This window comes from Caenorhabditis elegans, chromosome IV (assembly GCF_000002985.6).
Source record: "Caenorhabditis elegans chromosome IV".
Classification (NCBI taxonomy): Eukaryota; Metazoa; Nematoda; class Chromadorea; order Rhabditida; family Rhabditidae; genus Caenorhabditis; species Caenorhabditis elegans.
Window position 1 is genome coordinate 16,578,612 of NC_003282.8, and position 19,574 is coordinate 16,598,185.

A 19,574-nucleotide genomic window follows, 5' to 3' on the forward strand; every position below is an offset into this window, starting at 1 on the left:
ATGTTTGTTTCGATTTGCCAAAAATGTTTATATTTGTCATAGTTATGGCATCATTTTATTACTGATTGTTAACACTTTTTCTTGTGGGTGGGTGTGCCAACAGTAAGAATAGGTAAAGCATACTAAGCGGGGGTAAAAGGGAACTCGTAAAAATTTGAAACCCAAAGATCGAAAAATTGTCAAACAGCCGTTACTAAAATTTGTTTGAAGGCTGAAACTGAATTTTTTTTTTGTTGCAAATTTTGAAGATTTTGTTCCTGGATTCGATTTGAAAACTTTAAATACAATGAAAATCCAAAAATAGGTGGAGCCTATTATTGATTATACTTTTATCGGAAGCTTCTGGTTTAATTTTAAATTGTTTTACACGTTTGAAAGCGGATCACTATCAGAAATAGATCAAAATGTGATGAAAAGTTTTATACGCACGCGGTGAAACGGTAAATTTCGAAATTCAGATTTTTCGATTTCTTATCAATTTTTAAAGTCATTGATGGAGGAGTAGCGCCAGTGGGGATATCATTTAAAAAAACACTCCAAAAAACTCAAATTTTTTACAACTTCCAGTCAAAGTTTTGGCAAAAAAAATTGTAGGAAGTTTTTTTTTGATCGACTTATAAAATTATGAGTGGCAAAATTTGAGTAATAGTCACTTTTTACAGTGAATTTTTAAAAATCCAATTTTTTTTCAAAAAGTTTTACCTTTAAAAAAATGTAGATGCTTTCTTTTAAACCATTGTGTTACTATTAGATTTTTTTCCTATAACAAGACAGTTTTCTGTAAAAACCACCATAGTCACTATTCCAACTTAAGAGGTTTTGCTTACATTTGACTACTTCTGGCAGATATTAATTTCCTGGTTACGTTTCAATTTTTTTAATTACCAAAATACAATTTGAGCGTATGAATAAAACCCAATTTACAAAGAGTATAATAAAAGCATGTTGAAACAATAAAAATTTTAGAAAATTTTTTTTTTCCGAAAAGCGCCAATTATTAAGTTTTTGCCACTTTTAAAGAAAACTATCCCTAAAATAATTGAATATTACCGTTTGAAACATAAAATTCGGAGGAAAACATTTTTTTTTCAACGATTTCCAAATAAGTGCCTAACAGAATGGTTGCCATTTTTGAAATAAAATAAACAACATTTTCAAAAAAAGTTTTGAATAGTTTTACTTTTTTTGAATTTAATGTTTTAAATTAATTGTTTTGAATCATATCATTGAAATTTTAAGATCTTTCTCATGAAAAAGTTCTGAAATAATAACTAAAATATCAGTGACGCAATATAAATATTGTGAAACATAATTTTTATAAGTACAATTTTTCTGTAGAATTGTTGTATTCCATAGTACAAATCATGATTATATTTGCCTTACAACCATTCTCGCTACATTGTGTTAACACAAAAAATTTCTGACTGTGTCACTATGCTGATATAGGCAACTGCAAATAATCTGAATGGACACGATTTAAAAATATTTTTTATTTAAAACAATTTCAAATAACTGATAAATCGATTTAACGCAATAGGTTAATGTTCGGTGCGGTCACTACTCCAACTTAAGAGATTTTGCCCAAATTTGATTATTAGGTCGTTCAATAAGTTTTTTCGTTTTTTTCTAGTTTTGGTTTTTTCTTGGATAATATTTTGCGGTTGTATAGAAGACTGTTAGTAATAACAAGCCCAACAATATCAGCCATATCGGTCAACTTCCAGATTATTTAAAACTCAGAACTATGATGACGAAAAAAAAATTTTTTTTCGAATTTTTTCATTTCTTTGTGAAATCAAAAACTTTGTATGCGTAGAGGTATAAGACAGTTAGTTAAACAAAACTAAAACATTTCAGAACCAGGCATAGCTTATTGGTAGCGCTACATCTGTTGGAAGTGTCGAAAACGCTTGCAAAATTGACTTTTTCATGTTTGAGCGGTGCTAACTTTTAAACCATGAGAGATATACAAAAGTAATGTATCACAGCATTAATGTACACATCATCAGCTACATTTTATCAGTATGTTACATTGTTGTCCCTCCTCACGTTTCTGAGTTACAGTCGATAGAAATGAGCTTGGTCCAATTTTCAAAAAACCCTAATTTTTCACGTTTTCGCCTGTAACTCCGAAATCAGGTGCCTGATTAAAAAACTTCAAATTAAAAATAAAGTGATTTTAAATTATAATCAGGTACACAGTTGACCGTTTTGTCATATCATATGTGGGCAAAGATATGAACGGTCAACAAACAAAAAATGCATGATCGAAAAAATATAGAAAAATATTGCAAAAAACTGTTTTACTCTTTCCGAAAAGAACATGAGCGTTTAAAAACACATTTAATATTTTGATTACTAATTAGGCTATCATAATCAAAAAACAGTTAGAGGTTATCTTGTAAAAAAAACTGTTGGATTTTTTTTCGATGTTTTTTTTTGAAAATTTTCTAAAATTTCCGCAACTTTTCTTTGACAATTCATATCTTTGCCCACATATGAGATATGACAAAACGGTCAACTGTGAACCCGATTATAATTTAAAATCACTTAATTTTTAATTTGAAGTTTTTAATTAGACGCCTGATTTCGGAGTTACAGGCGAAAACGTGAAAATTAGGGTTTTTTGAAAATTGGACCAAGCTCACTTCTATCAACTGTAACTCAGAAACGTGAGGAGGGACAACAATGTAACATACTGATAAAATGTAGCTGATGATGTGTACATTAATGTTGTAATACATTACTTTTGTATATCTCTCATGGTTTAAAAGTTAGCACTGCTTAAACATAAAAAAGTCAATTTTGCAAGCGTTTTAGGCACTTTAAACAGATGTAGCGCTACCAATAAGCTATGCCTGAGTCTGAAATTTTTCAGTTTTGTTTAACTAACTGTCTTATACCTCTACGCATACAAAGTATTTGATTTCACAAAGAAATGAAAAAATTCGAAAAAAAATTTTTTTTTTTCGTCATCATAGTTCTGAGTTTTAAATAATCTGGAAGTTGACCGATATGGCTGATATTGTTGGGCTTGTCATTACTAACAGTCTTCTGTACAACCGCAAAATAATATCCAAGAAAAAACCAAAACTAGAAAAAAACGAAAAAACTTATTGAACGACCTAATAATTATGCCAGATATTAATTTCCTGGTTTTGTTTCTACTCATGATACAAAATATTATCAACAAAAGATAAAGGGTACATCCAAAAATCAAAAGATCGAAATATTGCCAAACAACCGTTACAAAAATTTGTTTGAAAAGATTTTTTCACAGAACATTCGATTGGAAAACTTCAAAAACAAAGAAAGCCCAGAAAAAGGCGGAGCCTATTATCAATTTTATTTTTAAAGGAAGCTTTCAAATTAATTTTTATATGTTGCTAATGTATGCAAAAAGATCATTGACGAAATCGGAAGAAAATTTTTATACACACGCGGTCAAACAGTGAATTTCTCGACAAATTTAATCACCAATTTTCAACGTAATTAATTAATTTTTAAAAAGTTAATAACACGAAAAACACACAATTAACCAAATAAAAGTTGCATTCCAATTTTTTTTTGGTCGGAAAATGAAAAAAAAAGTGATTAAAGTTGCAGTAGCGCCAGTGAAGAAATCATTTTAAAAAACTCTGAAAAAATTCAATTTTTTCAGAACTTCCAGTCAAAGTTTTGGTAAAATGCCAAATTTTTGAAAAAATATGCGTTTTGGGGAGATCCAAAATTTTTCGACCCCCAGAAAGTATCAATACAAAATTAAGGTATGCAAAAATCGTAGGAAAATTTTTTTTGGTCGACTTCCAAATCATTATTTTTATGTAACAAGACGTCTTCTGTATATTACCAACAAAAGATAAAGAGTATAATAAAAAAATGTTGAAACATTCAGAATTCAATTGTGACGCCTTTGGTCCCAAAATGACCAAACATCATAGTGAACCTTTTAAAAAACAATATTTAACTTTTTTGCCACTTTTTGAGAAGACTTTGTGTAGTATGATCGAATCCCTATAACAGTTGAATGTAACTATTTGAAACAGCAGTAGACCACTAAATTCAAAGAATTTTTCAAATGAAAAAGTGACAAAACCTGGGTGGTGATAGAGGCTTTTCGAAACACAAATAATTAATGAAAATTTAAAAAATTTTCTAAACATTTTGAGATCTTAACGTGAGCTAATAAGAATATTATAAAACATACTTTTTTACAAATAAAATTTTTACGTTTTATTGAAAATTTATTTTGTAGAAATTTGTGTTCCATAGTACAAATGCATGATTATATTTGCCTTACAACCATTCTCGCTACATTGTGTTAACACAAAAAATTTCTGACTGTTTCACTATGCTGATATAGGCAATTGAACATAATCTGAATGTTTTTGACACGCTATAAAAATGTTTTTGACACGCTATAAAATTCAAAATAACTGATAAATCAATCAAAAGCAATAGGTAAAAGTTCGGTGCGGACACTATTCCAACTTAAAAGATTTTGCTCAAATTTGGCTACTTATGCCAGATATTGATTTCCTGGTTTTGTTTCCAATCATATTACAAATATATTATCAACAAAAGATAAAGATTATAATATAAACATGCTGAAACAGTAAACATACAATTCACTGCGGATCTGGGATTCAGGTACACTGCCTGGTGGTGCTCCTACTGGAATATAATATAAGCCACGTCTTAGCCGAGGACTGTGGCCGAATGAAAATTTTATTGACAAAATCATTGTTAATTAATTGTCTTAAAGTAGATTCTAAACAACAACAATAATAACTAAGATAATAGTGAGCTAATAAGAATATTATAAAACAAACTTTATTTATATGTAAAAATTCTTTTTGCCAAATTTTGTATTCTATAGTACAAATTCATTATTATATCAGCCTTACCATGTTCCTTGCTACATTGTGTTAACACACAAAAATTCTCACTGTTTCACTATGCTGATACAAGCAATTGCAAATAATCAAAATGTTTTTGCACGGTTTCGTATTAAAGCTCAAATTTACTGATAAATCACTCAAAAGCAAAATACTAGGTGCACGTTCAATGAGATACAAAATTTATTTAAAAACCTGTAGATTTAATTTGGAATATTTTCCAAAAAGTATTCGCTGCGAGCAGGATTTGAACCTACGCGGGCAATGCCCATTGGATTTCAAGTCCAACTCCTTAACCGCTCGGACATCGCAGCCCGGTTTCGGAGAGCTGGTTGGGGTGTTTTCGTTACCGCAAATGGCTGTGTTGTTCGCACATTTTGAGCGGAGAAATGACTGAAAAAAGTATGCTGAAAGAGAAGAGCCTAGAGATGTGTCTACCTACCACTAAATCTATTTTGTTATCTCTTTTAAATCCTTTTTTAGAGATATAACAATCTGAAAGATTATTTCCGGAATAAACCACAAAGAATTTATACCCATTATCAATAAAAAAACTGTTTCAAATATTTCGTTTAACAGATTATATAAAATTAATTCGTTTTTCGATCTTTTTTTCAGCATGCTCAGAAATGTTTATTTTTAGCAGCTCGCGCATTTTTAAGATTAATAAAAAAGTGTTAAACCATGATATTTGATAAATTCAATTATATTCAATTATACACCAAACAATAAAACTGGCTAATTTTAAAATGTAGTATTTTTAACTAATGGAAAAAGGTGGAGATTACTTTTTCAAAAATATGAAAATTTTATATAATGTCACTGAAACAGTAATTTTTGTAATTTCGAATCTTTTACTTTTCAACTTAAAAATAAATTCAAAATTAATTAAATTATAACCTAAAAGGAGGAAAATAAATATTTGCATTCCCTTGTTCCAGTTTGATATCCGTATTCTGCGCTACCTTCTCTAAAATCTGGTGAATTTTTTATTATCCACATATTTTATTGTCTCTGGTTTTGCATTTAACCCCTATTTGTCCCCTTTTTGTTTTTCACTCGGGGATATACATTATTTCTTTTTTTTTCATATTTAATCAATAAAAACCGTATTCAAGGAATAAACGTTTCGAAAAAAGAGAGGTAGTAATATGAAGCCATTGATACAAAATTATAACAACTTGACGAAACAGTCAAATTTTTTTGCAAATTAAAAAATTTTTAATCGTTTTTTCTCAGTTTTTTTAATTCAAAAACGTTTTTCTCCTTTATAAAAAGTTTTTAAAAGTATATTTTCATTCAAAAAATCAAACTTTATTTATTTCAAAACTGAAAACTAAGAAAATCATCCAATTTATATTGTTTCTATGTAAAAACTTCAACCGAACATTAACAATGTATAATTTTAAACATTTTCAAAACATTACCAATTATCCCGATAAAAAATCATAAAAATGAATTCAAAATCTAACAAAGGTATGGAAATCAAAAAAAAATTTCAAAAAATGTTTGCTGTTTCAAATTTTCAATATTGTTTTGCTAAAATTTGTTTGAAATTTTCTTTTTTTTTCGTCTGTGTTATGTTGTTTTCTAATTGTAGTGATTTTTAAAAGTGTTGACACGCGATATTTTATAAATTCAATTGTATTTTAACACCAATAATGCCGGCTAATGTTAATATGTATAGTTTTCAATTTCTGAACTGAATCACTTTTTCAAAAATATAGAAATTTCATATAATGTCACTGAAATAGTAATTTTTTTTTGTAATTGTGTTTCTTTTACTTTTGAAAGAAACCATATTAATGTAACATTTTTCATCGAAACTCCCAGAGGAGTTAATTTTTAAAAACGGAAAATAAATTTTCGTTCAAGAAATAATGGAGCAAAACCAAGAAATTTCCAAACTAGGGTTTTTTTCAGCGGAAAAATCATTACCTATATATAAAAAAATAATTCCGTTTGTTCCGTAGTTTGTAGTCTGTGACGTCATAGCTTACAAAGGCAAGGCGTTTTCGGCTGTTGGAGGGATATTAGTTTGGGGTTAGTAGTGGGATATGGCCGGGGTACTGTAGTAGTACTGTAGAGGTACTGTAGGAGTACTGTAGGATTACTGTAGTTTAGGAAAAAATGAGTTTTTGTCTTTTGAAGAGATATAGGTTTGAGGTTAGTAGTGGGATATGGTCGGGGTACTGTAGTAGTACTGTAGAGGTACTGTAGGAGTACTGTAGGATTACTGTAGTTTAGGAAAAATTGAGTTTTTGTCTTTTGAAGAGATATAGGTTTGAGGTTAGTGGTGGGATATGATCGGGGTACTGTAGTAGTACTGTAGAGATACTGTAGGAGTACTATAGGATTACTGTAGTTTGGGAAAAATTGACTTTCCGTCTTTGGAAGGGAAATTGGAAACTTCGGGAAAATTTTGGAATGTTCCAGAACCTTCTGGAAAATTCTGAAAGCTCTAGAACCTTCTGAAAAATTCGAGAAAATTCTGGAATGTTCTAGAACCTTTTGGAAAATTCGAGAAAACTCTGGAATGTTCTAGAACCTTCTGGAAAATTAGAAAAAAAATTCTGGAATTTTCTAGAACCTTCTGGGAAATTAGAAAAAAAATTCTGGAAAGTTCGAGAAAATTCTGGAATGTTCTAGAACCTTCTGGAAAATTCGAAAAAAAATTCTGGAATTTTCTAGAACCTTCTGGAAAATTTGAGAAAATTCTGGAATGTTCTAGAAGCTTCTGAAAAATTCGAGAAAATTCTGGAATGTTCTAGAACCTTCTGGAAAATTCGAGAAAATTCTGGAATGTTCTAGAACCTTCTGGAAAATTCGAGAAAATTCGTGAAAATTCTGGAATTGTTGTGGTGAGACCTATCGTGCTGAAACCCATTGTGGTGAGACCCTTAAAAATTTGGGCGGGAAATTCAAAATTTATGAGAACATTTTTTTGAGGGAAATTCAAGTTTTCTGAGTAACTATTTTTGTTTTAGTACCTCCTGGATGTTTCAAGAACTGGAAAATTCGGGAAAATTCTGGAATGTTCTAGAACCTCTGTAGGACTTTTTCTTTGTTTTGCTACAGCAATGTTCAAAGAACTTAGTAATTAATTATTCAGACTTCTCCAGTTAAGGAACATTTTTAAGTTATTAAAAAAAAAGTATAGCTCTGTAGAATTTTTTCGAAAGTTTGATAATGACAATGTGTTGGAAGAAAAACCAGAAAATTCTAATTGTCTCTGTGAGTTTTCTGAATCGTATACCATGGAAAGTGAAAATGCGATTTCATCGATAAAGTGTCAACTTTATTTTGATGAGGCATTTGTGAATGATTAAAAGGACATCAATGTGCTTTACATTTTAAACTCCGCCAGTCGTTGGCCGCGCCGGAGGCGCGGTCATCGGCTGGTCAATAATAATTCAGCCGTCTGAAATTGTTTTTTCTCAAAACTGAAAACAATTTTATAAAAGCTCTATTCAGTCACTACAATCTCTCTGTAATGCTACATTTTTGTAATTTCTTTTTCATTTTAATACATAGCCGGCTATAGCCAAGGACCATTAACAATGTCAGCAGGGAAAAGTTTTATAAAAACATGATGAAACAGTTAAAATTTTTTCAATATCGAAATTTGTAAAAATGCACATGTTTCAATAGGTTTTAATAATGAGCAAATGTTATTGCCTAATCTATAAGAATTTTGCAACCATTTGGTGCGTGTTTTGTAAAATATGAAAAACAGCTAAATAAATTTTTTTTTCTTTTTGCTTAAAAGTTTTCTAAAAGGTTTCAGTGATAATTTTAGCAGTTTTATCGAAAATATCTACAAAAGAAAGTTCACTTTCAAGACTTCTAATTTATCTAGTTAGATTTAATATTCAAAATGAATTTTTTAAAGTAGTATTTAGTAATCGTGTACTCCTTTCATATGTATTGTATCTGTCAACTTTATTCATTGTACTGTGTTTCAAAATGGTAACTTTAACTTTTAGCTACGTAAAGAAAATCAACAATGAACTAGCTGATTGAATGCCTACTTGACACTTTGGTAAAACAGTAATTTTTTAAACAAGGGTAGGCATCATAGAAGGCACAAAAACGCCTGACCTGCTATATTTCAAGTCAAAATTTCACGGTATTTTTGCATGTTTTGAACAATTTCAAAAATTTTTGCTAACTGTTTTTCCAATTTTTTTCATTTTATTTTCTGGAAAACGCCGAAAAAATTGCGGTTCGAGATTTTTAAGATTTTAAAGTATGAGACGTAATGACAGTAATTTTAAACTACTGAAACAAAATTATAACAACTTGACGAAACAGTAAAATTTTTTTGGCAAATTTGAGAATTTTAATTGTTTTTGTTAGCTTTTTTTAAAAGTTCAAAACGTTCTTTTTTTTTAAACTGGAAACTAAGAAAATCATCCAATTTTTCTTATTTCTCTGTAGATACTTCAACCGAACATTAACAATTTATAATTCTCAACGTTTTCATTTTTTATTGAATTTCATTTTTTATTGAATTTCAGTGAATTCTAACACCGCAATGTGTGTTTTTTGTTAATTTTTAAAATTTTACACAAATGGAATAATTTAAAATTTTGAAAAATTCTTACTGCTTCAAAAAAGTTGTTTAAGCACACTGGAACCCGTTGAAAATGATCAAGTAGTCTTTTAAATGTATTGTATTTATACCGATTATATTTGTAAACCAAACAGTAATCTTAAAAAAGTAAGTTTAAACTTCCGTTTTTGTAAAATTTGATTGAAAAAACAATAAAATGTTAACAGTTTTGTGAAATAATAGAACAACAATTAGAAAATTTAATCGAAACAACGTTCTCGAATACTTTTTTTGAAAATAAATTCTTATAAAAACTCAGTAGAATATAACAAATTTTTGCCAAATTTCAAAAACTGTCAAAAGTTTCTACAGTATTCAATTGAATTAGAATTTTGTGAAATATTGGTCAAATGGTTTCTCGTTATTTTTTTTATTTGGTAATTAGTTTACAAACGTTAAATTGAGAAACCAAACTTGAAAAAAAAACAAGTGAAGCCATTTGAACTTGCCGGGAAACAGAAAACAATTTCAACTTAAGGATTTTTTCTGCAAAGTTAAATTTCAAATTCAAAATACGTTTTTTTTTCAGTTTTGTTTATACTCTTTTTTTGGATGTGGAGTACCGAAATCTGGGAAATATTTTTAAATGACTCCAATTTTCCTCCTGATTCCGAATATCGATGTGAAAAAATTCCAAAAAATTTCCCTCATTTTATATTTCAGCTTGAAATCACGAATTTCTTCAGGAGAAATATAAATGAGGCAAATGCGCTTCAAGGATAATTTATTTCGGCGCGTATTTGAAAAAGCTAATTGTGACGAAAATGAAAATCGCGATTTCAAGCTGAAATATAAAATGAGAGACATTTTTTTGAATTTTTCACTTAGATATTCGGAATTAGAAGGAAAATTGGAGTCTTTTAAAAACAATTCCCAGATTTCGGTATCCCACCTTTAAGTAGACTTTTCATACAAATACGGCAAATCAGACAATACGTAACAATTCAATATTGGATTTTTGTGAACTGACTTTTTAATGTGAAGTGAAACAGGAAAAAAAATCATTTAGAACAGTATTTAAAATTTTTAACAAAATGCTTACTTTAACTTTTAAACAATTTCTGATTGAACTTAGGTAGAAAATTAACAACTTTATGATACTTTAAAAGTACAGTAGGCATTAATGCTTGGACATCTCAGCCCGGTTTCTTCACACCCCCGACCCAGTGTATGGAACTTGCTGTCGTGAAAGTGTTACCATGTAAAAAGATGCTCTAAGTCTCAAATTCTGTATGAGCTGTCAGAAGAAAACTTTTGTCAGAGGCATAACATTTATCTAAAAAAATATAAGGTCAACAATATTTTTAAAGCATTTGAATATTGCATATCACAACAACTTGAAACAGTAGAAAATTCTATTGGTTCGAACTTTTTGATTTTTATTTTGAATTGATCAAAAGCTATATTTCATGCACTATTTGAATTTTTAATTCTCAAAAATGAGAGAGTTTACTTTAAAATACTTTCTAGAATTTAAATTTTGTGAAAAAGTGTTTCGGTGAACGAATTGGAAAACCGAGTTTTTCCCAAAATTGATAACAAATTTGAAACAGTGATTTTTGAAAGAAAGATAAAACGACCCAATGACCAATTTAAAATTGGTAGATTGAATAAAACGGGTTGAAACAATGAAAATTTTGGAAAAAAACTATCATTTTTTGAATAATTTTTTAGCAATCTGAAAGATTAAATTTTGAAATAAAACTTAAAGTTTTGTATACCAATTCGAAAAAAAAACTGTTTCAAGCATTTTATTTAACAGAGTGTATGAAATTTATTTATTAATTTTTTGGGCTTTTTTTGCTTTTTTTTTTAACGTACAACATCATATATTTTTGTTAACAGACAGTAGTTTAAATTCTTGGACCTGGGTGACCTGATCGCATTAATTTTCAAAAATATGAAAACTTTATATAAAGTCACTGAAACAATATTTCTTTGTAATTTCTGATTTTTTTACTATTGAAAACTCATTTACATTTAAAATGAGGCAAGTAAATATTTGCTTAATTTTTCAATCAGGCTTCCTTATGATCGTTTTTGCAGAGAATGTGATGTTTTATAAAAGCTCAATAAAATAGTTTTTTTTCAATTTGAAAATCGCCAAAAAATTTATTTTTTGTTAAGTACAGTCCGTTTTCTTTAATTTGAAATATAACCTTTTAATTATTCCATTCTCAAAAAAAAGTATTATTATTTTCAAAAGGGAGAAGTCTCATAAAAAACGATAAAACAGTCAAAATTTTCAAAATAGTAGCGAAAATTGTAAAAATATAAATAAACTTGCACCTGTTTCAATACGTTTTGATGTTGGAAAGAAATGTTATCTATATCAATAACGCTTGTGAACGCATGATTTTTGTGAAATATGTGAAACAGATAAATTTTTTTTGCTCTCAATTTTTCTAAACAGTTTTTAGTGAAAAATTAAGCAGTTATGACTATAAGCAAAAGTTAATTTTCAAAACTTTTAATGTTTCTAGATAGCTTTAAAATTCAAAGTGAATTTATTTAAAGTAGTAGTTTTTGTGAAATTCTCGACATTTATTAATTTTATTGTCAATTTTAATTTTTGTACTAAGTTTAAAAATAGTTACTTTAACTTGTAGCTACTCAATGTATCAACGACTGAGATTACGATTAAACTATTGAATGCCTACTTAACACTTTGGCGAAGCAGTTGAAATTTTTTAAAGTAGAGTAGGCATCAATGAAGGCACAAAAACGCCTGCATGCTAATTTCAAAGGCAACCTATGTTTGCCTGATGCCTACAACTGAAACTTCGATTTAATTTTTTGATTTTTTCAGTTTTCAACCTAAAATTTCTGCTACGAACCTTAAGTTGAAAGCCATTTTGACGGCTTTTTTTAAAAACAATTTCGAAAAAAAAAATTTTCCAATTTTTTTTATTTTTTCTTGAAAACGACGAAAAAAAAATTGCAATTCAAAAATTTTCAAAATAACCAATTCAAGAAAAGTGCTGATTCAGGACCAGTAACTTGAAGCTACGGAAAGTTATAACAACTTGACGAAACAGTAAAATTGTTTTTTGAAAATTGTAATAGTTTTAGCTTAGCTTTTTCCGAACCCAAAAGTATATTCTATTAATATACTTTAATTTTAAAAAAACCTGACTTTGTTAATTTCAAAACTGGAAAATAAGATAATCAACGGAACATACATTTTAAAATTTTCCTGTTTTAAATTTGCTATAGTTTTCTGATACAATTTAATTGTAATTCATCTGTTGGTATTCAGAAAGAACACAGGATACCTATGTAAAATAAATTTAAAAAATAACAGCTTTTAATTGGAAAATGATAAAATTTAAAATTTGAACTGTTCAAATTGTATACGGATTTTCACAGTTTCAATGTGTCTATAAATTTGGTTCCTTTCTAGAAAATCGTTATCTTTCACTTGAAGAATGATAAAGTGTTACAAATCAATTGTTTACATACGGTGAACGTGTATTTGAGAAAAATACAGTTTTCGGGGCAAGTTTCTAGAAAACACTTTTTCGTTGAATTTTAACAACTAAAATAGTTCAAAATTAAAAAAAAAATTTTAAATGCATCAAAAAGTAAAGGCAATCTAGCAGCTGAATAATAACATCTGACTATTAAAATCCGATAAAGTATTGGTTAATTTTTTTTTCCAACCTCGATTTTAGCAACTGATCTCAACTTATCAAAATCTATCAGTTCGATAACTTTTTTTTTTCAAAAATGTTTTTTTTTCAAATTTCAATTTCAAAAACTTTTATTCTTAGTTATAGCAAGTATTTTTTGTTAATAGCAGATCCAAATTTTTAAAGTTTGTAAAACCAAAAAAACATTTTTTTCAGAGAATGTGATGATTTCTATAAGCTCAATAAAACAGTTTTTTTTCAATTTGAAAATCGGCGAACAAATTTGTTTTTTGTTAAGTACAGTCCGTTTTCTACAATTTGAAATAAAATATTTTAATTGTTTCATTTTTCAGCATTATTATTTTCAAAGAGTAAAAGTCTTATTAAAACACAACAAAATAGTAAAATATTTGCAAGAATTGTAAAAACTTACAAAGCACCCTTATCCCGTCTTTCAACTCGGCAGCGGTCATAGAACGTGGACCGCGAAGACCGATGAGTATGTTATTTCGTTTGATGGAATTATTTATGTCGGGATTTAATGAAATTTTGGAAACTGATTAGAAATGAATTGTTTTATGTGAAAGCAGTGAAACAGATAAAAAATTTTTGAGAAAAAATAGGTAAATACTGAAATACCTATTGCTCAGTTTTTTATCTGGATTCTTTAAAAAAAATTTTCATTCCGATTTTCAGTGTGTTTTTGTACACCAAATTATGGAGATTTCGTAAGGAATTAACGTAAAGTTACTAAAGTAAATTTATAACAACTTGATGAAACAGTTGAAATATTCATAAATTTTTTATTGTTCTGGAAAGTACTTTCTATAGAAAACTGGCGGCAATATAGAGTTCCTGACAGTTATTACGATTTTCTCATTCGCCATTAACTCAACATACGAAGCACTCTTTCTTCATTTTGATTAACAAAAAAAACAAACTTGAAACAGTAAAAAATTTTTAATTTCCAAATTTTCAAAAAGTCTGCAGAGAAAAATTCAAAAAGTTGTTGGTTAACTTTAGTATTATCAAAATATTAAAACTGTCACATCAAATTTGAATCCAGCCAAACCCGCGAAAAACTCCCTCTCAATTTCGGATGCCGAAAATTGGCTCGAATCGAGAGATGAGAAATTCGGGAGATGCTGGAATCAAAAAGGACTCCGCCTACTTTCTTTTAGATTTCCGCCGGTCACCGCAAAAATGAAAAGGGTGGGTAATACCTGGCGGCCGACAACCCACGGGTTTAGCGACTCGTTATGAATAAAGTAAATAAAGCCACACCCATTCAGTTGCTGTGTTTTTGAAGGGTGTGGCTTAATTTATTTAATTCATAACGAGTCGCGGAACCCGTGGGTTGTCGGCCGCCAGGTATTACCCACCCTTTTTATTTTTGCAGTGACCGGCGGAAATCTAAAAAAAAAGTAGGCGGAGTCCTTTTTGATTCCAACATCTCCCGAATTTATCATCTCTCGATTCGAGCCAATTTTCGGCATCCGAAATCGAGAGGGAATTTTTCGCGGGTTTGGCTGGATTCAAATTTGATGTGACAGTTTTAATAATTTGATAGTAAAACTTGGTATAAAATTTGAAAACGAAACGCCATTTGGATCCATATTTGCTGAAAATGTTCCACATTAATCATGTCGATGAAACATTTGCTTGTTTTTTGAAAATTTGGAAATTAAAAATTTTTTACTGTTCAAGTTTGTTTTTTTTGTTAATCAAAATGAAGAAAGAGTGCTTCGTATGTTGAGTTAATGGCGAATGAGAAAATCGTAATAACTGTCAGGAACTCTATATTGCCGCCAGTTTTCTATAGAAAGTACTTTCCAGAACAATAAAAAATTTATGAATATTTCAACTGTTTCATCAAGTTGTTATAAATTTACTTTAGTAACTTTACGTTAATTCCTTACGAAATCTCCATAATTTGGTGTACAAAAACACACTGAAAATCGGAATGAAAATTTTTTTTAAAGAATCCAGATAAAAAACTGAGCAATAGGTATTTCAGTATTTACCTATTTTTTCTCAAAAATTTTTTATCTGTTTCACTGCTTTCACATAAAACAATTCATTTCTAATCAGTTTCCAAAATTTCATTAAATCCCGACATAAATAATTCCATCAAACGAAATAACATACTCATCGGTCTTCGCGGTCCACGTTCTATGACCGCTGCCGAGTTGAAAGACGGGATAAGGGTGCTTTGTAAGTTTTTACAATTCTTGCAAATATTTTACTATTTTGTTGTGTTTTAATAAGACTTTTACTCTTTGAAAATAATAATGCTGAAAAATGAAACAATTAAAATATTTTATTTCAAATTGTAGAAAACGGACTGTACTTAACAAAAAACAAATTTGTTCGCCGATTTTCAAATTGAAAAAAAACTGTTTTATTGAGCTTATAGAAATCATCACATTCTCTGAAAAAAATGTTTTTTTGGTTTTACAAACTTTAAAAATTTGGATCTGCTATTAACAAAAAATACTTGCTATAACTAAGAATAAAAGTTTTTGAAATTGAAATTTGAAAAAAAAACATTTTTGAAAAAAAAAAGTTATCGAACTGATAGATTTTGATAAGTTGAGATCAGTTGCTAAAATCGAGGTTGGAAAAAAAAATTAACCAATACTTTATCGGATTTTAATAGTCAGATGTTATTATTCAGCTGCTAGATTGCCTTTACTTTTTGATGCATTTAAAATTTTTTTTTTAATTTTGAACTATTTTAGTTGTTAAAATTCAACGAAAAAGTGTTTTCTAGAAACTTGCCCCGAAAACTGTATTTTTCTCAAATACACGTTCACCGTATGTAAACAATTGATTTGTAACACTTTATCATTCTTCAAGTGAAAGATAACGATTTTCTAGAAAGGAACCAAATTTATAGACACATTGAAACTGTGAAAATCCGTATACAATTTGAACAGTTCAAATTTTAAATTTTATCATTTTCCAATTAAAAGCTGTTATTTTTTAAATTTATTTTACATAGGTATCCTGTGTTCTTTCTGAATACCAACAGATGAATTACAATTAAATTGTATCAGAAAACTATAGCAAATTTAAAACAGGAAAATTTTAAAATGTATGTTCCGTTGATTATCTTATTTTCCAGTTTTGAAATTAACAAAGTCAGGTTTTTTTAAAATTAAAGTATATTAATAGAATATACTTTTGGGTTCGGAAAAAGCTAAGCTAAAACTATTACAATTTTCAAAAAACAATTTTACTGTTTCGTCAAGTTGTTATAACTTTCCGTAGCTTCAAGTTACTGGTCCTGAATCAGCACTTTTCTTGAATTGGTTATTTTGAAAATTTTTGAATTGCAATTTTTTTTTCGTCGTTTTCAAGAAAAAATAAAAAAAATTGGAAAATTTTTTTTTTCGAAATTGTTTTTAAAAAAAGCCGTCAAAATGGCTTTCAACTTAAGGTTCGTAGCAGAAATTTTAGGTTGAAAACTGAAAAAATCAAAAAATTAAATCGAAGTTTCAGTTGTAGGCATCAGGCAAACATAGGTTGCCTTTGAAATTAGCATGCAGGCGTTTTTGTGCCTTCATTGATGCCTACTCTACTTTAAAAAATTTCAACTGCTTCGCCAAAGTGTTAAGTAGGCATTCAATAGTTTAATCGTAATCTCAGTCGTTGATACATTGAGTAGCTACAAGTTAAAGTAACTATTTTTAAACTTAGTACAAAAATTAAAATTGACAATAAAATTAATAAATGTCGAGAATTTCACAAAAACTACTACTTTAAATAAATTCACTTTGAATTTTAAAGCTATCTAGAAACATTAAAAGTTTTGAAAATTAACTTTTGCTTATAGTCATAACTGCTTAATTTTTCACTAAAAACTGTTTAGAAAAATTGAGAGCAAAAAAAATTTATCTGTTTCACATATTTCACAAAAATCATGCGTTCACAAGCGTTATTGATATAGATAACATTTCTTTCCAACATCAAAACGTATTGAAACAGGTACAAGTTTATTTATATTTTTACAATTTTCGCTACTATTTTGAAAATTTTGACTGTTTTATCGTTTTTTATGAGACTTCTCCCTTTTGAAAATAATAATACTTTTTTTTGAGAATGGAATAATTAAAAGGTTATATTTCAAATTAAAGAAAACGGACTGTACTTAACAAAAAATAAATTTTTTGGCGATTTTCAAATTGAAAAAAACTGTTTTATTGAGCTTTTATAAAACATCACATTCTCTTGTTACAGTAATCTAACAAAGGTTTGTTTAAAAATTCTGATTTTGTGAATTAAAAAAACATTTTTTTTGTGAAATAACAAAGCAACAAGTGGAAATTTTTGTCCGAATGAATAAGTACTTATTTTAAAAATAAATTGTTATAAAAACTCAATAAAACAGAACAAATGTTTCTCAAATTTGAAAATCTGTCAAAACACGGAATTCTGGCTTTCCTCATCAATCGAAATGGCAGAGTTTGCCGAACTTGGCCAGTTTGGGTCGGAGAGATTTTGTGTAGATTTACGGCGCGTTGCGTGTCGCGTTGCGGCTCGTTTTTGTTGTAAAACTGATATATTTGTCCGTGTGGAGTGCACAAAACTTTTCCACGCGTTGTCCGGCAGGCGATTGTAAATGGAGCGCGAAAATTCAATGAGGAAGGCCAGAACCCCGTGTGAAAAGTTTCAACACTATTAATTCGAATTTTCTAAAATATTTATCAGATGGTTTCTCGTTTATTTTTAAAACAAATATTTTTGTAAAGAAAACAATTGTTCAGTAAAAAACGAGTACAGAAAAGAACAAAGTGAAACAGTCGTGGGTATTTTATATAAAACCGAAAATTCAAAAAAAAAACCTTTTCGAAAAGTACCACATTTACTATCTCCTGTTTAAATTCGGACAATTTAACATTACGAGAACACTTCAAAAATCCAAAATAGTTACTGTTTCAAAGTGTTCATGAATTTATGGATACATGAGCCAAACTAGAAATTCTAGGAATATGCTTCAAGTTAAACAAATAAAATTTGATTTTCGGGAGATAGTTTTGGCTTAAGCTCAGCTTTTGCAAAAATAAGAGAAAAGAAATTTGAAACAAAGCTAGAGTTAGAGTTTTTTATTTTATGAAAAACTTCAAGTCAGTACCTCTGCAGTATCATCATTGCTGAAAACTGTTACATGTGAAACTTTTTTTTTGCTACTTTCATTTCCAATGGTCCCACCCAAAATTGCTGCTCAATGTAGCGATGGTAAAAATTGCGATTCCTGGAAAAAATCTACTGTTTCAGTAATGAGATAAAGCGACAGGTAAAAGGGAATTTAATTGGTGCAGAATAGCTGATCCCAAAAATATTTTACAGTTTCTGATATTCAAAAATAACATTTATACCTGCAAATGCAATATTTCGGTTTGATTCAGTCTCCGCTGTCACCTTTTTTGGATCCTTCATCTGAAATTGTTTTTCTAGAATGAATTTGAAATTGATTTTTCGAAGCTTCAAGAATTTGAATTACATTTCCGAAATTCTTAAGAAAAATCTGTTTTGCATACGTTTCAAAATAAATCTTTTTTGAATGAGTTCAGTGTGGATTCGATAGGTTGAACCTTTTCAAATTCGATTCGGCTTTTTTTTCTGAAATTTCAAAAATGGGGTTACTATGCAATGTTTTTATTTTCCAACAAAAAATGTTTCACATAGGTTTCAAAATCGTTTTTAATTTTAGGAAATTAAAGAAGGGGTTTTCTAAATATACTTTTTTGTTTCAATATATTCGAATAATAATTATTAATTTATAATTTTCCGAAATTTTTTTCTCTTTACTGCAATCAAATAAAAAATTATTTTTTACATTTTTGAAACTTTTTTAAAAATCTTCAAATCAATTACTAGTTAAACTTTAATTAGGTAATTTTCAAAACCAGCAAAATTTGAAGAAATTTACGAGAAACACAAGGAGAACAATTATCCGATTGCAGTATAAAATTTAGTAGAACACTATATGGAAACTTTGACAGTAATATTTTGCCACAACATACATATTTTTATTACAGCTTAAAAACATTTTAAGTAAGAAGAATTTTTTTAAATTCTAATTTTTCATATTTAGACAACCGGAAATTCGCAGGAATAAAAGTTTGAAAATAACTTACACTACATGCAAATTTTGAAACAGATTTTTTTTTGGTTAGAATATGAAAATCATAGTTAAATTCTAATTTTTTAAAAGATTTATATTTCTAAAATGGAATGGTTTACGAATTTTTCAAAACATATTATGATTTTATTAGGACTTTCATTAAAAATAAAATCTGTTTTACATAGGTTTCAATTCCATTTCTAACTCTAATAAGGTAGTTCTACTCCATTCTTGATTCGTATTTTTTTAATATATTCGGGAAAATAATTACTATTTATAAATTTTCAGAAAAGTTCCAT

The 19,574-nt window shown here is 28.6% G+C and overlaps 64 non-coding genes across 64 annotated transcripts; 22 read left to right on the forward strand and 42 right to left on the reverse strand.

Moving 5' to 3' along the window:
• Window positions 1–154: 154 nt before the first annotated feature.
• 21ur-10515 lies at window positions 155–175 on the reverse strand. Its single transcript, NR_066890.1, has one exon.
• On the reverse strand, window positions 156–176 carry 21ur-12619. Its single transcript, NR_066891.1, has one exon.
• A 196-nt stretch (window positions 177–372) lies between these two features.
• 21ur-13317 lies at window positions 373–393 on the reverse strand. Its single transcript, NR_066892.1, has one exon.
• On the reverse strand, window positions 374–394 carry 21ur-6331. The gene has a single exon (NR_066893.1).
• On the reverse strand, window positions 375–395 carry 21ur-9386. The gene has a single exon (NR_066894.1).
• Window positions 396–887: 492 nt separating this feature from the next.
• Window positions 888–908, reverse strand: 21ur-2145. The gene has a single exon (NR_066895.1).
• 21ur-14397 lies at window positions 889–909 on the reverse strand. The gene has a single exon (NR_066896.1).
• Window positions 910–1,242: 333 nt separating this feature from the next.
• Window positions 1,243–1,263, reverse strand: 21ur-13415. The gene has a single exon (NR_066897.1).
• 21ur-6277 lies at window positions 1,244–1,264 on the reverse strand. The gene has a single exon (NR_066898.1).
• Window positions 1,245–1,265, reverse strand: 21ur-9392. The gene has a single exon (NR_066899.1).
• A 280-nt stretch (window positions 1,266–1,545) lies between these two features.
• Window positions 1,546–1,566, forward strand: 21ur-274. The gene has a single exon (NR_066900.1).
• A 777-nt stretch (window positions 1,567–2,343) lies between these two features.
• 21ur-14606 lies at window positions 2,344–2,364 on the forward strand. Its single transcript, NR_066901.1, has one exon.
• A 1,022-nt stretch (window positions 2,365–3,386) lies between these two features.
• Window positions 3,387–3,407, reverse strand: 21ur-3483. The gene has a single exon (NR_066902.1).
• A 418-nt stretch (window positions 3,408–3,825) lies between these two features.
• 21ur-1352 lies at window positions 3,826–3,846 on the reverse strand. Its single transcript, NR_066903.1, has one exon.
• A 133-nt stretch (window positions 3,847–3,979) lies between these two features.
• 21ur-6641 lies at window positions 3,980–4,000 on the reverse strand. The gene has a single exon (NR_066904.1).
• A 385-nt stretch (window positions 4,001–4,385) lies between these two features.
• 21ur-13776 lies at window positions 4,386–4,406 on the forward strand. Its single transcript, NR_066905.1, has one exon.
• Window positions 4,387–4,407, forward strand: 21ur-5602. The gene has a single exon (NR_066906.1).
• A 143-nt stretch (window positions 4,408–4,550) lies between these two features.
• Window positions 4,551–4,571, reverse strand: 21ur-652. The gene has a single exon (NR_066907.1).
• Window positions 4,572–4,763: 192 nt separating this feature from the next.
• Window positions 4,764–4,784, reverse strand: 21ur-6108. Its single transcript, NR_066908.1, has one exon.
• Window positions 4,785–4,992: 208 nt separating this feature from the next.
• 21ur-13773 lies at window positions 4,993–5,013 on the forward strand. The gene has a single exon (NR_066909.1).
• Window positions 4,994–5,014, forward strand: 21ur-5810. Its single transcript, NR_066910.1, has one exon.
• A 116-nt stretch (window positions 5,015–5,130) lies between these two features.
• Y51H4A.t6 lies at window positions 5,131–5,212 on the reverse strand. Its single transcript has one exon. It is a non-coding gene; the product is annotated as a tRNA-Ser (tRNA).
• Window positions 5,213–5,497: 285 nt separating this feature from the next.
• 21ur-11861 lies at window positions 5,498–5,518 on the forward strand. The gene has a single exon (NR_066911.1).
• A 143-nt stretch (window positions 5,519–5,661) lies between these two features.
• Window positions 5,662–5,682, reverse strand: 21ur-7598. The gene has a single exon (NR_066912.1).
• A 341-nt stretch (window positions 5,683–6,023) lies between these two features.
• Window positions 6,024–6,044, reverse strand: 21ur-6114. Its single transcript, NR_066913.1, has one exon.
• On the reverse strand, window positions 6,027–6,047 carry 21ur-15367. Its single transcript, NR_066914.1, has one exon.
• Window positions 6,048–6,584: 537 nt separating this feature from the next.
• 21ur-7285 lies at window positions 6,585–6,605 on the reverse strand. Its single transcript, NR_066915.1, has one exon.
• Window positions 6,606–8,431: 1,826 nt separating this feature from the next.
• Window positions 8,432–8,452, reverse strand: 21ur-4049. The gene has a single exon (NR_066916.1).
• 21ur-13609 lies at window positions 8,435–8,455 on the reverse strand. The gene has a single exon (NR_066917.1).
• A 113-nt stretch (window positions 8,456–8,568) lies between these two features.
• On the reverse strand, window positions 8,569–8,589 carry 21ur-6140. The gene has a single exon (NR_066918.1).
• Window positions 8,590–8,880: 291 nt separating this feature from the next.
• On the reverse strand, window positions 8,881–8,901 carry 21ur-12261. The gene has a single exon (NR_066919.1).
• Window positions 8,884–8,904, reverse strand: 21ur-1975. Its single transcript, NR_066920.1, has one exon.
• Window positions 8,905–9,144: 240 nt separating this feature from the next.
• Window positions 9,145–9,165, reverse strand: 21ur-3384. Its single transcript, NR_066921.1, has one exon.
• Window positions 9,148–9,168, reverse strand: 21ur-15357. Its single transcript, NR_066922.1, has one exon.
• A 241-nt stretch (window positions 9,169–9,409) lies between these two features.
• On the reverse strand, window positions 9,410–9,430 carry 21ur-12185. The gene has a single exon (NR_066923.1).
• Window positions 9,431–9,551: 121 nt separating this feature from the next.
• 21ur-3138 lies at window positions 9,552–9,572 on the forward strand. Its single transcript, NR_066924.1, has one exon.
• Window positions 9,573–10,439: 867 nt separating this feature from the next.
• 21ur-5103 lies at window positions 10,440–10,460 on the reverse strand. Its single transcript, NR_066925.1, has one exon.
• Window positions 10,461–10,790: 330 nt separating this feature from the next.
• Window positions 10,791–10,811, reverse strand: 21ur-4594. Its single transcript, NR_066926.1, has one exon.
• Window positions 10,812–10,999: 188 nt separating this feature from the next.
• 21ur-9598 lies at window positions 11,000–11,020 on the reverse strand. The gene has a single exon (NR_066927.1).
• Window positions 11,021–11,075: 55 nt separating this feature from the next.
• On the reverse strand, window positions 11,076–11,096 carry 21ur-9005. Its single transcript, NR_066928.1, has one exon.
• A 199-nt stretch (window positions 11,097–11,295) lies between these two features.
• 21ur-10176 lies at window positions 11,296–11,316 on the forward strand. Its single transcript, NR_066929.1, has one exon.
• A 36-nt stretch (window positions 11,317–11,352) lies between these two features.
• Window positions 11,353–11,373, forward strand: 21ur-15498. Its single transcript, NR_066930.1, has one exon.
• Window positions 11,374–11,377: 4 nt separating this feature from the next.
• On the reverse strand, window positions 11,378–11,398 carry 21ur-1563. Its single transcript, NR_066931.1, has one exon.
• Window positions 11,399–11,526: 128 nt separating this feature from the next.
• On the reverse strand, window positions 11,527–11,547 carry 21ur-433. Its single transcript, NR_066932.1, has one exon.
• A 2,632-nt stretch (window positions 11,548–14,179) lies between these two features.
• Y51H4A.940 lies at window positions 14,180–14,332 on the reverse strand. Its single transcript, NR_101994.1, has one exon. It is a non-coding gene; the product is annotated as a small nucleolar RNA Y51H4A.940 (small nucleolar RNA).
• Window positions 14,333–14,735: 403 nt separating this feature from the next.
• 21ur-9660 lies at window positions 14,736–14,756 on the reverse strand. Its single transcript, NR_066933.1, has one exon.
• Window positions 14,757–14,889: 133 nt separating this feature from the next.
• 21ur-1545 lies at window positions 14,890–14,910 on the forward strand. The gene has a single exon (NR_066934.1).
• A 146-nt stretch (window positions 14,911–15,056) lies between these two features.
• 21ur-2871 lies at window positions 15,057–15,077 on the forward strand. The gene has a single exon (NR_066935.1).
• A 360-nt stretch (window positions 15,078–15,437) lies between these two features.
• Window positions 15,438–15,458, forward strand: 21ur-2561. The gene has a single exon (NR_066936.1).
• A 1,332-nt stretch (window positions 15,459–16,790) lies between these two features.
• On the forward strand, window positions 16,791–16,811 carry 21ur-3122. The gene has a single exon (NR_066937.1).
• Window positions 16,812–17,092: 281 nt separating this feature from the next.
• Window positions 17,093–17,113, forward strand: 21ur-354. The gene has a single exon (NR_066938.1).
• A 277-nt stretch (window positions 17,114–17,390) lies between these two features.
• 21ur-8885 lies at window positions 17,391–17,411 on the forward strand. The gene has a single exon (NR_066939.1).
• Window positions 17,412–17,468: 57 nt separating this feature from the next.
• 21ur-12351 lies at window positions 17,469–17,489 on the reverse strand. The gene has a single exon (NR_066940.1).
• On the reverse strand, window positions 17,473–17,493 carry 21ur-7014. Its single transcript, NR_066941.1, has one exon.
• A 391-nt stretch (window positions 17,494–17,884) lies between these two features.
• On the reverse strand, window positions 17,885–17,905 carry 21ur-11050. The gene has a single exon (NR_066942.1).
• Window positions 17,906–18,461: 556 nt separating this feature from the next.
• On the forward strand, window positions 18,462–18,482 carry 21ur-3536. Its single transcript, NR_066943.1, has one exon.
• Window positions 18,465–18,485, forward strand: 21ur-3704. The gene has a single exon (NR_066944.1).
• A 56-nt stretch (window positions 18,486–18,541) lies between these two features.
• Window positions 18,542–18,562, forward strand: 21ur-8635. The gene has a single exon (NR_066945.1).
• A 159-nt stretch (window positions 18,563–18,721) lies between these two features.
• Window positions 18,722–18,742, forward strand: 21ur-4978. The gene has a single exon (NR_066946.1).
• A 502-nt stretch (window positions 18,743–19,244) lies between these two features.
• Window positions 19,245–19,265, reverse strand: 21ur-636. The gene has a single exon (NR_066947.1).
• 21ur-9801 lies at window positions 19,246–19,266 on the reverse strand. The gene has a single exon (NR_066948.1).
• Window positions 19,248–19,268, reverse strand: 21ur-15197. Its single transcript, NR_066949.1, has one exon.
• A 222-nt stretch (window positions 19,269–19,490) lies between these two features.
• On the forward strand, window positions 19,491–19,511 carry 21ur-11211. The gene has a single exon (NR_066950.1).
• Window positions 19,494–19,514, forward strand: 21ur-6786. The gene has a single exon (NR_066951.1).
• Window positions 19,515–19,574: the final 60 nt, after the last annotated feature.